Source organism: Fukomys damarensis, unplaced genomic scaffold, assembly GCF_012274545.1.
Source record: "Fukomys damarensis isolate Sample0158 unplaced genomic scaffold, DMR_v1.0_HiC HiC_scaffold_18, whole genome shotgun sequence".
Classification (NCBI taxonomy): domain Eukaryota; kingdom Metazoa; phylum Chordata; class Mammalia; order Rodentia; family Bathyergidae; genus Fukomys; species Fukomys damarensis.
The window spans coordinates 42,106,593-42,119,407 of NW_022900930.1; the positions used below are offsets into that span (position 1 = coordinate 42,106,593).

Genomic DNA, 12,815 nt, shown 5'->3' on the forward strand with positions numbered 1-12,815 from the left:
ACAGAGGGAAAAAAAAAAAAAAAAAAAAAAAAAAAAAAAAATGGAGACCAATTGTTTGACCATTTGCAAACAACAAATCACTGTAAAATGCAAGAACATAATAGGCATCTCTGGAAACCAAGTTACCATCACAGGAAAGTAGCCCTGTAATTATTTTGATTACAGGTGACCAGAAAACTAAAGTAAATTTTAAAAACATATGCAGTTATTATGTGGGCAAGCATCACTTAAAAAATAATATTTTTCACTTCTTAATGTGTTTTAAATTCCTTTCTTAAAAAAGCTTAATGGAATCTTTCTGGAAAAGTTCATCCCAATGGTGAGGATCCAGTTATTTGAAGTTTGGATAGTCTTACAGTTTAACATCAGATACTGTTTTATAGGTTAAAGTCAAGCAAAATTAAATATATTTTAAGGCAGGATTCTATGTCCCAAAAGGAACACCCCAGATGACCTCTGCTGACTGTGTTTGCCCAGAAAGATATCCAGAATGATGTTCACTTGGTTATAATTATTATTTCTAGATGGTATGGTTCATGATATTTTACTTCATCTTTGTTTTTTTCTTGTATTATTTAAAAATTTCACTCTGTTTCCAGAACATCGGCATTTTTCTCTAAAAAGATAAGACTTACGGCAAACATGCTAACATGTTATCTTTCAGGCAGTAACACATGAGTGATGGGCACCTTCTTTCTTTGTATATTTTTAAATGTCCCTTAAACAAAACTTTAAATAATATTTTTATTGATTTGGTGTTACACTTTTTTTTCTAAATTGCCCACAGTACCTTGCATAAGCAAGGCACATAATCCATGTTCATTAAAAATTATATTGATTTTTTTGTTTTCTAAAATGTCTGAGGGATTGCTCATTCTCCTCCATGACAATAAGAGTTTGAAATATTGTTGACACAAAGTTACTTGTAATTTATTTGCTACGTTATTAATTGCAATAGAAATACAACTAAATCCCTTTGTGATAACAACAAAAGAAAAGCAATTTAAATAGTTTTAAGATGCCTCAAAGCCTTGCATGCTATAGGGAAAAAAAACAGCCCTGCAATATCCCAGGGCTCTCCATATGTTTTCACTGAAGTCCTCCTCTCCACCAGACAGAAGTCATTCCTAAACCTCTTCCCCCGTCTCTGATCAAATGGACACTCAATAGCGCTGCCTTCTTCCATTTCTTCCCCTAGCTTTTCTGGTTCTATTTCTTTCTTCTTTTGCTAGTCTCGTTTTTTGAACAAAAACGTCTTATGTTTCCTAAGACATCATTCTTCTCTCAATGAGTGAACTCTGTCAGCAAAACAGATTGCCCTAGAAGTGTAGCGGCTGGGCAGGTGCAAGGGGCAATGGCCTCCAGGTAATCTTCAACTATGAGCTTAGTTATGAGTACGCTTTCCCCAGGGAGTTGGAAACTTACTGAAATCACTAAGGAACACTACAGGAGATGTACACAATGAAGCACTCCGAGGAGTGTGCTCACTGAACACAGTGACCTATCAAGGGGGCTACAATAACCGGGGCAGGCAGCCTGGAGAAGCTGGGGCTTATGCTCAGCCCCCCAAAAGGGTAAGACTTCTTAGTGAGGGGAGAAAGGGTGTAGGGTGTGCTGAATGACAAGTGCACCGTTAGGAAAGTGTGGAGGTGAACAGTGTGGGCTGGTCAGGCTCTAGATCCAAGGGTGATGGGTGAGTAGGACATGAACACTGAACGGTAGGATAAAAAAGGGTGCATCAGGTATCCATAATCCTAGGCTGTGCTGTGATCTTAATAAGAAGTTGATAGTTGGAAATACATACTAGTTGATACAGTCCATCCACACTGAGCCATGGGTACTTTTCAGTACATGGACATCTTTTTCCCTTCTCTTCTTGTCTTAGGGCTTCTGCCTTCCATCTTTTACTCCATGAAGATAGGAAGGTGCTGCAGTGGAGGGGGTAGCATGGTTATGTCTAGTAAGGAAACACTGGAAAGAAAGAAAAGAAAGGCCGCACAGAAAAAGAAGAAAAAAAACGAGAGGGAAACATCAGCTTCTCCACAGCTTAGAGCTTCTGGTTGCTGAGAGGAAATTGTAACATCACCGAACAGTGCCAATGGAGCTCCCTGAAATCTCAGACGATTAAACATCGAATTCAGCTTGGCCAAAATGGAGCTCTTCTTGCTCATCATCTGCTCCTGCGCTTGTGTGTTTCTCGGGACATTTTTCCAGTCATTCAAGCTGGGCCCCTCCAACTCCTCGAGTCCCATGCCCAAACAGCCATCAGGTTATGATAATTTCCCTCCTGATTCCATCCCAGTCTTTTCCCTCCCATTGTCACTTTCCATTTCTGCACCTCATTATGTCTGTGACAGGTGTCTCCTGTTCTCTCTGCCTTTATTCTCTTCCCTACCTCATTCTCTGTCCCCTTGACTTTGTGACTGGGCCAAAAGTCTGACTGTGCCATGTCCCAGCCTAAGATCTCCGATGGGTCCCTTACTCCCAGGTGGGTTTCCATTTGCCTACACCCAAATGTTTAAATTCCATAATCTTTCCTATCTGGTCCTCTGAATACTGGCTCTATTCACATTTCTGGTTTCATCTTTCCCTCTTTCGCCTCATTTTCCCTGCTTAACTGCTAATGCAAAACATCAGCTATTTCCTTACTCTTTACTGGTGGTTTTCTTATAGCCACAGTGTCTGACCTCTCACTCTTCTTTAACTCTTCCTATCAAGATATTTCCTTTTCATGCAGACTCAATTCAAAGATCTCATCTTTTGCCTTAAAACCATGCTGGATCACTAGACTGGACTAGAATACAGTAAGCCACAGGTTCTTTCATGAGGGAGTAAATGATTCAAGCACTCAATATTAATAAAAGATGGAATTCTCGCCTGCCTTCGTGGGATTCTCTTGCATCCTAAGTCATTTCTTGCCTGGGCTGAGCTTCCCCAGAGTCTGTCTTTTCTGAGAGATCCACAACATCTACTAAAGTATGAATGATGCACTACAGTATTTCAAAATAGGTTTTGATTAGTTTTCTGGTGGGCACTTTGGCATAGGGCATGTAAAACCAGCTACAGGTTTGACTTCAGCACTGTGTTCTGAGCCCTCAGTGTAACATTCCAGGTATGAGGAGACACTCACAAGTTCACAAGCAGACCGAACCTAATTGCAATGTTTAGAAGGCTACCATAAGATTATGCTTTGAGACTAAACTGCTTAATGAACATGGAAACTGCATTGGCTGTGCAGAGTGGGTAGGTGGGGGACAGATTAGAGCAGGAAGTGAGCTTCGTGGATTTCTGGGCTTTCTATTCTCTCCCAAGTAACCTGACCTTCAGGACTGGAGACACTGAAGACTTCTGACCTTAGAGCTTCCCTCAAATCCCCACACTTGCAGACTCATTCCTTCATAGGTGCACATTGTACAAAGTAGTATACACCCTAAAGTGATAATTGTACTAATACAGCCTTTCTCTGAAAGAATGTTTTACCCTGATGACTGAGGAACACATCGCCTTAGGGAAAAGAGTAAAATAAAAATGTTGGATTTGGACATGAAGAATATGAGTAAGAGCAGAGGACTGCTCCATAAGGTACCTGGGCAGTAACCTAGGTGGATGGTGAGACCACAGGAATATATATATATTCTCCCAAAATAAATGCAATTATGTATAGCAAATGTACAGTGAAAAAGAGAGAGATTGTCACAGATACTGATAGTGTATCGCGCTTGTAAAATGGTTGTATAGCTTATAAAGTGATTTCAAGTGCATTATCTCTTTTGATTCCCACGCTGCCACTATGGATACAAAGAGCAGTGATAGTTGCCTTTTTTCATATCATAGTTTGAGAAATTGAGGCTTGGGGATGTTTTGTGATTCACCCATCTAGTCAGAGGCTAATGTAGGATTTCAAACCAGTTTTCTGACCTCATTGAATAACCTTAGTGCCACATTGCCTTGCCTCTGAATATGTCTTGTTAGCAGCAAGCCTGCTTATAAATCTCACATATGTCCTGTAAATATAGCAGACGCCTGGGTTTTTATATTGGTTACCAAGTATGGGGATCCTGACGACCCCAGATCTGGAAACCTACTTTCTGGTTTTCTCCCTGCTGGCTCAATTGCCAAGGTCTCAGACATGCTAAAGATATGATTCATTGTACTAATTCTTTCAGTAAACTATCTCCCAGTATCTATATGCCAGTGATGCCCCTGCCAAAATCAGCCCTGGGTGATTGCTAAAATGGCTGCTGAGTGCACCTGCCTGCCCCTCCTGCAGCCCTGCTGAACTATTCAAAATGATAATCCAGCATGTGGCCATAACTCAAGACTGAGGGGCCCATTACTCACTGAGGGGTGGGCACAGCCTCCAGGTTCTTCAGTCTTTTGCCAGAGCTAGAATTTCTTCTCCAAGTCTGTGTTCACCTTTTGCACAATTTATTTCTCCAGAGCACCTTGCACACACATCAGCACTGCTCACCTCATCCTGAGAGTCAGTTATCAGATTCCAAGAGTCAAGGAAAGTTTCTTGGGGGAGATGTGAAGACAGCTGAGACTTGAAGTTGGGGTGCAGTGAGAACAGGAGAGACAAGAGTTGCCCTGGAGAAGACTGGGGCTAGAGCCTGAAGGGGGATGCTGGTAAGCACCGGCAGGGGAAGGAGGGTAGACTTGGGTACGGAGAAGACAGAACAATGAGCTATTATGACAGCCCCCTCCCCACTGTGCCATACAGCTATCTGCCCTTGTACTTGAGCTTCAGGAGCTTTAACTCAAGTCCTGCTTTCAGGAAAGGGAGCTACTTAGCAACACTCCACTCCCAGGGATTCTGAATGTGAAGAATCTTGGGATGGCACTTGGTAAGAATAAGCAAAAATGGCAACTGTTGGCCCTGAAGGGACTCAACTAATCGTGTGCCCCCCCCAACACCAAAATGTAGAACTACGTGAACTGGCAAATAGATACCAGGAGACAATTTACTGAAAGAATTAGTACAGTGAATTATATCTTTAGCATGTTTGAGACCTTGAGTCTGACAAAGGCATAGCAGAGCAATGACATTATCACCAGTGGCACCCAAACAGGGGACTCACGTATACTGGGTAAATATTGAAGTTTCGGGTAAGGATCCCTCCTATTATGGGTAATGTCATGAGTCAAGAACAGCCAGTACAGCACTCCTTAGTAAAGGCTCCTCATGCCTTAAAGGTGTCAGAAACGTTTCCAGCCCAAACTCAGGTGGGTGTAGGGCTCCCTGAGCGCTCTAAAGATGGTGGACAAAAGCCTCTTTAAAAAGGTGACGCAGGAGGACTGTCTCTTCTGCTTTCTTCTTCCCCAAAGGCATCAGCCCAGCCCACCGGTCTCTCACTTCCTGTTGATAAAATGCCCCAGCTAAAACCCCCTTATCACTGGAATAATGGTAATCTGGAAGAGTCTACCTTTTCCTGTCCAAGATGGCAGCCTCCATCCTGTGCGCTGCCATCTTACTGGTCAGATGAGGAGAACCAATCCTTTCATAGGACCTTAGCATGGCTTCAGGGCCCTCAGCCTCTGGGCTGCCCAGCCTCCTCCTCCAAAGCCCAGTCCGACACAGCTGGGAGCTCCAAAGTAGTTTTGGAGCGGAAAGACCTGCAGCTTCGTGTCACCGGGGCCTGCTGAGCTGGGAGGGGAGCCTGGTCAGCAGGGGAGTCCGACAGCTATGTGATGGTGGCCGAAGGTCCTTTTGTCTTCCCTGGAAGCTATTTCCACCAAAACAACAGCAACAGTCACCTCACAAAATCAAGTGGCGACGACAACAACGGTCAACCAGCTAACAAAAAACACCACCCAAGCCTTCAAAAAGACCATCCTGCTATTTCAAGATGTCCAAGCAGCCATACTCAACTTGCAAATCCAATTAAACATGGTTTGGGTGGAATTAATACCCAGGCGTTAGATGTTGTAACTTTAAATAATGTGTGGGATACCATTTGGTTATAAACTCAGGCTGGATGGAATAATTTGAGTAGTTGGATACGTGGATTGATATTGGGATCCCATATATTTTAACCTTGTTTGGCATATTGTTATTGTTCTTTATTTTAAAGATCAGATGTTCCAGTAACAAAATCATAAAAATGTGGTCCTTTTGGCTGAGGCTTGGAGTCAAAGACAAGAGGGGAAACTGAGGATCAGATTAATGTCTGGCTGAGTCAGGAATGCTGCACCCATCTCTTGTGAGTAAACTCCGAGGCCTATTAGGGCTGGAATATTCCGCCCCCTCGGGTATGTAGAGATCTGACTTTAGGCAGATAAACTGTTCTCTCTAAAACCACTACTAAAGTCCTGACTCCATTCCCTCAGCCCCTAAAGCATCCAAAAACTAACATGTGGCCAATAATGACGTGCCAAATATCCCAACTCCACCCTGGCTCCACCCTGTCTTACCCTATATAAACCTGTGCATTTCCTGAGTACAGCGGAAGCGTTCCAGAAACCTCCCCGGAGTCTGTGTGGTGACTCCGCACCTTGCCCTCACAGTCTGGGCCCCTGAACTTTGTTCTGCGAGCAGGTGCACAGTCGAAAATAACAACCAGTAAGGCGGGGTGAGGCTAGAGCCTATCATTAGCAGGTGAGTCCAGTTGCTTGATTTCATTCTACTTCATGTTGATTATCCACACATTCTCAGCCAGCTCCGGGTATCACACTTGCCCTGCAACACACACTAAGAAGAGGCACTGAAAACAGCTGCTTAGATTCTGTTCCTCCTAAACTCACCAAGCAGAGATGCCAGCCAGGCCTGGAGAGCTCCCCTCCCAGAGGCTGTGGTGCCTGGAATAGGATAAGCGGGAAGGAATAAGCAACCTGTCCCCACACCTAGCCTGTGTTCAGTCCTATGCAGATGATGAAGTGCTGTAGCACATTTGGAGGAGGGCTAATAACATTTGGGAAAGGTTTTAGAGCCTTCTCTAAGTGACTCAAATTATGATTTTCACACTTACTGTACTAATAAGAAAAATGAGACTCAAAACATTGGGTGACATGACACCCCATCACCCAGTGAGTTCTCCCACATGGCAGAGCTGGGAACAAAAGCAGATTTCTGGTACATTTTTGAAATCAGGTTTCAAAAAAATATAACTAATAGTTCAGGTGAGATGCTTTTTTGGCCAGGGTGGTCCATAACTGCAGGAGGGATAATCAGACAGGTTGGGTGAAATAGTGCTGAGTCTCAGTGGCACGCTTTCCTCTAACAAGTGTTTACTGAGTACTTCCTGATTGCTACATGCCTCACTGTGCATAAGGAATAGAATTTAACCTAAATAGACATGACCCCTGTCTTAAACAGGGTTGGAATATGAAAGGCCTAAGGCTCCCTCCCTTCAGAAGGGAGGAAAGCAGCTGCCAAGATCCAGAACGTACAGCCTGAGATTCAGAGAAAACTCACATGGCTCCCAAACTAAAAGGGACTCAAGATGCAGGAGCAGCACCAACTAGAAACTAGCCTTGAGTGAGAAATTTGGGAAGTCTAGGCTGGCCTTGATGCCTAATGCAGTTGAATAAAAGAGTTGGATCCTAGGTGCCCTTGCTGTGGTAGCTGGAGTCTGGGAAGATAAAGCTCCTTACTCTGTTATTTCATCATTTCTTTGTACCTTTGACTTGTTTTGCTTTTCTCTGAGTCTTCTAATGAAGTTCTTCCTTAAAAAAAAAACCTTTATGGGATGGACAAAATTAAAATAGGCTTGCCCATAGCAACGCTAAGACTGTGAGGGAGAGATGACTAGAATCAAATCCTAAAGGGTCCGGGGATTTAGCTCAGCGGTTCAGTGGCCTGCCTTGCAAGCGCAAGGACCCGAGTTCAATCCCCAGTACAAAAAAAAAAAAAAATCCTGCAGACCATAACAAGGAAGGACCAGAGGAGCTGGATAAACAACAGGATAGAGCCCACAGGTGAGCACTAGAAAATATGTGACTACCAGGCGGCCCAGCTCTTCCCACCTTCACAATGCTGGGAAGGAACAGTGTTACATCACCCTCATATGTCCAGGACCAGAGACTACAAAGTGTCCTCTGTCAGCACCTGTCACTCCTGTGGCACTTCCGGGCTCTGCTTTCTCCTGGTGGAGCCTCATTACATGGCCATGTTCTTCTGGAGATGTGTAGTTTCCCTGAAGAACAGAGAAGAGCCTCACTAAGCATGATGGTCTGCTCCCTCTGCACTTTGACATTTCATTACATGTGACTTCCTGCATTTATCCTGTGAGACAGGCCAGATGGAGAGAGTAAGGCAAGGTTCAACCCATGTTCTTCCTGACAAAGATTATTCAGAACGAGCATTTAATGCCTTTTCAAAGAATAATATTCACACTCTTTTCAAGACTCCCCAGTTTGCCTAGAATCTACTCTAGACTTGACAATGACCATTTGTGCCTCTCAATAGTCTGGTTTTTCACATTTCATTGTTTTGGTTTTTCTCCTCACACACAAGAGGCTCAATTTATGTTCAACAAATGCATCTACTTCAAGGGTACAGAAATGACCCTTTCAGCATCAATTTATTATATAAATGCCATGTGGAGTGAATCAACAAACAATAGAGTATGTCTGTAGGTGTCCATTACAATCAGACTCTGCCTTTGTTATCAATTAATCAAAACATAATTATTATTTTATTCTTAATTTATTTGACAGCTTCATTGTAGGCATGGTACACATACAATAAATTATACATATTTAAGTCAACAATTTGTTAATATTTGTGTGCATTACACCCATGACACTGTCACCACCGTCATAAGTATCACCTTCCCCTGGGTTTCCCTCCTTCTCACTCTTCCTCATTTTCTCTGACCCATCATCCCAGGGACCATTTGTCTTCTATTGCTATATATCAGAGTGTACATTTTGTAAATTTATGTAGAATCATGTAATGTCCTCTTTTGGTGTTTTTTCACACATCAATTATTTTCAGATTCACCCACATTGATTTGTCTACTAGTAATTCGTTTTTTTCTCCCCACTGGGAAACTACTTTTACTAAGCTCCTACCTGCTGCAAAATACGCTCCTAACATTAGGTACCTTAACTGTTAAGTCTTTCTTATGTGGTCTCATGAAAACTTTCTTCTCCTCTATGGTCTGGAAGTGGCCAAGGTCAAACTTGCAGATGATGTCAATGAATTTGATTTCAACCTTCTCTGGAGTCCACCTTGGTCAACACCAGCAAAGGCTTATGCAGAGAACACAGTTATATTATCTCTTTACCTTTTGATGGATATTTAGATAGTTGTCTGGTCGGGGATACTACAAACAGAGATACTGTGAGCATTTCTACCTACGTCTTAGTGTTAGTTCTTAGGTTTTGCAGAGTTTGTTTGGCTATATTGCATTCCCATAGGAACTTTAGACTTGGCTTATTGATTTCTACGTAGAAAGTTCTTTGGTTTCAACTGGAATTACACTGTATCTAGAGATCATTTGGGGACAGGCAGCATCTAAGCAATATTGATTTGACAATTTATGAACTTGATATGTCTTATTTAAGACTTATTCAGTTTCTTTCAGAAATGATTTACAGTTTTCAGTGTATGAGAAATAATTTGCCAGATTTATCCTTAAGCATTTTATAACTTTATGGTATTACAAATGGTATTTTTAAAGTTTCAACTTTTGATGTTCTTTGCTAATAAAAATACCATTGAAATTTTTATATAGATCTTCTTTTCTGCAACTTGCTAAACTTGCTAATTCTAGTTGTATTTTGTATGTAATGCTATATCCCATAGGCTTTTTAGCATGGGTATTCACTTTGAAATAGTAATTTATCTTGCCTAGATATATGATAGTTTTACATTTCCCTTTCTTCCTTTTTAATTCTTTTTCTTACTTTACTCCACTGTCTAGAATCTCTAGTACAATGTTGAATAGAAGTGGTGAGAGTGGACATTTCCTGCTGTTAGGAGAAAAGTATTAAGCATGATGTCAACTGTAAAATTTTGCTGATGCTTATTATTAGGTTGAAATATTCCCTTATTTTTTGTTTCCTGAAACATTTTATTTGAAATTGAAGTTGGCTTGTGTCAAGTGCTTTTCCTGTCAAAACACTCAAAGTGAGTATTGTAATTTAAATTAAAATTGCCACCCCCAAAAATTTCTCATGCATTCATTAATGGGGCATTTAGTGGGTGGGTGAATCATGGAGGAGCCGTACTCCTTGGTGCATTCAACCGCTGGTAAGGTCAGTGGCTGTGTGGGCTGTTGGGAGGTGGAGCCTGGTCAGAAGAGGCGGGTCACTGGGGGTGTGTCCTGGAAGGGGGTAAATCCTCCCTGTCACCCCCTTCTCCCTGCATGGCTTCCAGGATAAGAGCCGCTTTCTTCCATCCAGGCCTTCCCCCACGCTCTTTCTGCCTTGGAACCAGCAGAGAAGGAATTGTGACTGTAAGCAGAAACAAACCTCTCTTCCTTTAAATTGTGAGTATCAAGTGTTTTCTCCCAGCAATGAGGAAAGTGACATAGACAATGAATGATGAAAAATACGAACCTTGAAAACAGAGAAGAAACACTTTATATAGAGAGAAATTAAGACAAAGGTAACAGCAGATTTCTCATCAGAAACACTGTAAGCAAAGTAAGAGTGGAGCAACGTCTTTTAAATACTAGAAGAATAAAACTGCCATGCTAACATTCTATGCTGAGCAAAAATAACTTTCAGAAAATCAATATCAGAGCAAAGACTACTGAAAATGGTAACTGTGTGGGTTAGTGTATGATTACATAATATCTTTTTCTTCTTTACGTTACATTAAAAGATAATTGACTATTTAAAGCAAAAGTATTAGCAATGTATATGGTGCATGTATAGAAAGAACATGTCAGACAAAGGAGAGGAGAAATAGGAAGATAAGATGGTAAAGTTCTTATATGTGAAATGGTATTATATCACTTGAAGGTAGACTGTAATAAGTCGAATATGTATCTATAAACCCTAAAACAACCATTAAAATAACACAACTAAGACTTGTTGTTAATAAGTCAGCAAAGGAGGTAAACAAAAGAAGATATTAGAAGAACATATAGGAGCATATGGACAAAAAAGGAATGATAACAGATTTAAGTCCAAACAATATCAATGATAACATGAGTCTTATTTCATTCAAGGCAGGACTATACTTTCTTACTTCCTCCCATGGGATCTAACACAAGCTTCATACATGCAATTGCTGAATAATGTCTCAGCATGTTGTCTCATTTAGAGGAATTGAAAACTACAGTCCATTGTACCTGTATTCTACAGAACCCTCTGGAGTGTGATGAGGTTGCTACTCACTGAAGCTCACAGCCAACACTTAGATCTTCCTGCAGATTTCAGATCAGAACTTTGTCTGTGTGCAAAACAACAGCCTTGTTGACTACATTAGGAGGTCTGGGGGCATGGAACAGCAGAGAAAGGAGCACTCTGGCTTCAGACGTGACGAGTCCACTCTCCAGTCTCTCTGATCTCCCTGAGTTGGCTTCTCTGCTTTCTGGAGCTAGCAAGCTTTGCTGCATCTCTGACCTTCCCCTCTGTACTCAGGAGCTCCCATAGGCTCATGCAGGCTTCCTAGTCTCATTATCAGAGGTTCCTGCATGAGCTGGAATCCTCTCTGGGTGCCCACCAAGACCACAGGTTTCTAGAGAACAGAATACATCCTCCTATTGCCTAACAATGTTCTATAGTTGGCAGCGGCTCCTCTGTTCCTCTAGCACAATGCCTGATTGAGGGAAGTTGGCGCTCGGGAGGCAGGAGCTCTTTGTTTCTCCTTTGTGGTCTCACATTCCTGGCCGGGCTCATGGTCCATGATCTTCAATGAACGGCCTGAGCTTTATCCTAGCCAGTGGGGGAGGCTGGATTTTCCTCTCTTCCCAACCTTGGCATGTCTGCACGAGCAGTGCACTACTGTCACCTCAAGCAGTGGCCTTTCTGTCTCTAGGAATCTGGCTGTTTTCATCACTCCCTGGCCTTGCATTTCTTTAACCTCCTCCCTCCCCGTTACAGAAAGAGATGCATCCAGTCTCCTGATCTTCCAGTTTGAACCGCAATCAGTGTCCCGCCAGATGTGGCTTTTCATTTGCTTGACTTTATCTTAATAAATAATCCAACATATTTAGCAGAAATCATTGCGTCTTTGTTTAGGGATTAGGACTGGAGATATATTTAAACTGCACTGAGCACTGGTAATCCTGCAAGGGCTGAAACAATCCTGATAGTAGGATGGGCCACAGCAGTTAGTGCACATGCTCAGCTGCAGATATTATTAAAGCAGCTGTCTGTGCTCAGAACAGAGCAGATAAGCAAGGATCAGTATGCACATTTATATGTGACACAGGCTCATGCTGGCATGCAAAGATGTAGATAAGCATACATGCCTGCACATGCCAGATGTGTGAACACATGTAATTATGTTTGCAAATCCACATGGTTTACATACACCTGAACAAGCACAGGCGTAAGGGAAACAAGACCGTTCATGTATATAGAAAAGACCATTCATATATATACTCATATAATTTTGGAAGTGACTACAGAGACATATCTGTGCATATATGCACATGTGAGTACCTCTATGCTTTTGCAAAACAAAATAAACCCCCTTGATACTCTGTAGCTTTCTGGTGCTGCCTCCAAACTGAAGATGTGAGGCCCTGGGGTGCAGATATACCGTTGGAAAGCAGCACTGAAAAACTGTTTCTTCCACTTTTCTATCTTTTTTATCTAACACAGGAGCTCTCTCTCTCCCCAGGGTTTGAGCAGAGCATGCTTGGCCTCCTTATGACTAAGAATTACTTGGAAACCCTACTAGGCCTGATCAA

The 12,815-nt window shown here is 42.1% G+C and overlaps 2 long non-coding RNA genes across 2 annotated transcripts in view; one reads left to right on the top strand and one right to left on the bottom strand.

Moving 5' to 3' along the window:
• The window catches only part of LOC104862541, an 8,336-nt gene extending 3,789 nt beyond the window's left edge, over positions 1–4,547 (bottom strand). Inside the window, exons 1-2 of the long non-coding RNA XR_780355.1 lie at positions 4,472–4,547; positions 1,805–1,971 (exon numbers count right to left, since the gene is read on the bottom strand). This is a non-coding gene — a long non-coding RNA (uncharacterized LOC104862541). The remainder of the gene's footprint in view (positions 1–1,804; positions 1,972–4,471) is intronic.
• Positions 4,548–4,770: 223 nt separating this feature from the next.
• LOC104862545 lies at positions 4,771–12,059 on the top strand. Its single transcript, XR_780356.3, has 6 exons — positions 4,771–4,847; positions 6,075–6,203; positions 6,447–6,598; positions 10,036–10,075; positions 10,351–10,436; positions 12,001–12,059. It is a non-coding gene; the product is annotated as an uncharacterized LOC104862545 (long non-coding RNA).
• Positions 12,060–12,815: the final 756 nt, after the last annotated feature.